Below are 2,929 nucleotides of genomic sequence, written 5' to 3'. Positions count from 1 at the left end.
CCCCCCGCGCGCATGGATTTAAAATAAACGTCCCAAAGATGAGAAAAGCAAACGATCCAACAAGCATGTCACCATGTTTTAGGTACTTTGTGAGTTCTGGTTATAAGGAGACAACTGGGATGAGAGATTTTTGCCCGCACGGAGCTCACAATGTGGTTTGACTAAATAGGCTTTTGGAATGATAATATAAAAAGTAAGCCTTGGTTGTGCATGTCGGATAGTTGTTGGCAAGTGTTTAATACAGATGTCAGGAGATTTCAAAATTAGTTTTTAGTGAAAGCCGTTAACTACATTTCTCACTCAGAAATTATCCCAATGTGTCTTCACTTCCTAGCTTCCCCTAGGAACTGTGATCTTAACTTCTAGTGTCTTCTTCCTCCTCAATAAATTTTAAGTAGTAAAAATAAACACAAGCTAGCATTCGGTATCCCTATTTCCATCATATTTTCCACTTCCATTTCTTTTATTTATTTTTTTTTTAGAGAAACTTCTAACTGAAAGCCTATGCAAATTGTACACAAAACTATACTGGTTAATCAAGTAGATTCTCCTTTTTTGAGACATTGGCTGACAATTAGCACAAATTTGTATTATCTGAAGAGGGGTTAATAAAATCTAGCTTTGGATTCAACTAGAACCTGCCCACCAATTTATCCTTGCCACGGACATTTATCTTCCTTTGACACATACTCCCCCTACCACCAAATCATCAGTGTTCTCTGTCTCAAACACCAGCATCTACCAGGTGCTCAAACAAGAAACTTTTTTTTTTTTTTTTTTTTTTTTTTTAGTCAGAGTCACTCTGTCGCCCAGGCTGGAGTGCAGTTGGTGTGCTCACAGCTACCGCAGCCTCAACCTGCTGGCTCAGGCAGTCCTTCTACCTCAGCCTTCCAACTGGCTAGAGCTACAGGCATGCGCCACCATGCCTGGCTAATTTTTTTGATTTATTGTAGAGACAAGATCTCACCAAGTTACCCAGGCTGTCTCGAACCCCTAGGCTCAGGCATTCCTCTCACCTCCGTTTCCCAAGGTGCTGGGATTACAGGTGTTAGCCACCATGCCGGGCAAAAATAAACCGTTTACGTTCTAGTTCCTCTCAGCTGTTGCACTGACCAAGACTCTATACAGCCATGCCTCCTCTTAGTATCTGCAGGGGATTCATTTCAGGACCCCTGCAGAATCAAAATCTACAGATGCTCAAGTTCCTTGTATAAAATGGCATGGTTTTTGCATATAACCTACACACATCTTCCTGTATACTTTAAATCATCTTTAGATAATACTGAGTACAATGTAAATGCCATGTAAATAGTTGTTATACTGTATTGTTTTTTATTTGTGTTATTCTATTTATTTGTTTTTGAGTTGGGAGTCTTACTTTGTTGTCTCACTCAGTTGTCTCCCTCTTGGCCAGGCTGGATTGCAGTGGCACAATCATTGCACACCACAGCCTTGACCTCAGGTGATCCTTCCTCCTCAACCTCCTGAGTAGCTGGGTCTACAGGTGCATGCCACCACCCCTGGATTTTTAATTTTTAAATTTTTTGTATAGACAAGGTCTCGTTCTGTTGCCTAGGCTGGTCTCAAACTCCTGGGCTCAAGCAATCCTTCCACCTCAGCCTTCTAAAGTGCTGGGATTACGGGTGTGAGCCACTACACCCAGCCTTATGTTATGTTTTATGGTTGAGTTTCTTCCCTCTGAATATTTTTGATCTACAGTTGGATGACTCTGTGGATGTAGAACCTGTGAATACAGAAGGCTGACTGTATCACCTTTGCATTGCCATGTAATTATTTGTTTTGGTGTTTCTCTTTCCTGTTAGACTGAGTGTCCCAGTGCAGTAATTCTTATTCCTCCTTCTGTCCTCAGTATGTTCAGCACATAACAAAGAGCTAGCACTATTTAACTGATAGACATTAATGATGAAGACAAGTTTTGCAGTTTAGAGACCATATATTAAGTAACCAGGGTATAAAAGAAGTCAAATCTTTCCTAGACACCCAGAATAAATCCTCTCAGTGTAGGAAAGTAGCAGTTTGGGGGTTGTGTATTCAAGAATTATTTAAGAAAAAAATCTCCTTTATAACCTGGAATGTGTTTACTTTGGCACTTACATGATACTATTCAAACTTTCAGAGTGATGAAAGATTTTATTTGCAGGCTGCTTTTTTTTTGAGTCGGAGTCTTACCCTGTTGCCCAGGCTGGAGTGCAGTGGCACACTCACGCTACCGCAGCCTCGATCTGCTGGACTCCGGTGATCCTTCCACCTCAGCCTTCCAAGTAGCTGGAATTACAGACATGTGCTACCACGCCCGGCTTATTTTTTGATTTATTGTAGAGATGAGGTCTCGTTGCCCAGGCGGGTCTCGAATCCGTGGGCTCAGGCAGTCCACTCACCTCAGCCTTCCCAAGGCGCGGGATTACAGGCTGAGCCACTGAGCCCGGCTTGACTTTAGTTTTTTACCGCCTCCAGTGTTTTCTGAATGTGTTGATCAAAATAAAGAATAAAGATCCCAGATGCTGTTACTCTGAGAGTTTAGGTAAAAGGAAGGGTGGGCAGGGATTTTTAAAGTCACTTAAAAAGTTTTTCACAAGCAGTTAATAACCCAGACTCTGGTTAAGCAGTTAGACGACCTCTTCAAGCATGTGTACTCCTCTGTGGGGTTAATATTTTCTGCCTTACATGGTTGTATGACTATTGAATAAAGTAATGTATGTAAAGTGCCCAGCATTGTAGCTACTCAACACATTTATCTTTTCATCTTTGAGTCCTTAATGCCACAGTAGCATCTTACACATAGAAGTGCTTAATAAATGTGGTAGCCGGGCTCAGTGACTCAGCCTGTAATCTCGTGCCTTTGGGAGGCTGAGGTGAGTGGATTGCCTGAGCCCGCGGGTTCAAGACCCGCCTGGGCAACTTGGTGAGA

General features: G+C 42.2%; 1 protein-coding gene across 1 annotated transcript in view; it reads left to right on the top strand.

Annotated features, from left to right (window-relative positions):
• TDRKH (tudor and KH domain containing) overlaps positions 1 to 2,929 on the top strand; it is a 15,562-nt gene that overhangs the window by 697 nt on the left and 11,936 nt on the right. The window lies entirely within an intron of this gene.

Source organism: Carlito syrichta, unplaced genomic scaffold (assembly GCF_000164805.1).
Source record: "Carlito syrichta isolate Samal-C Ts95f unplaced genomic scaffold, Tarsius_syrichta-2.0.1 Scaffold305252, whole genome shotgun sequence".
NCBI lineage: Eukaryota > Metazoa > Chordata > Mammalia > Primates > Tarsiidae > Carlito > Carlito syrichta.
This window is presented reverse-complemented; position numbering and strand designations above follow the sequence as displayed.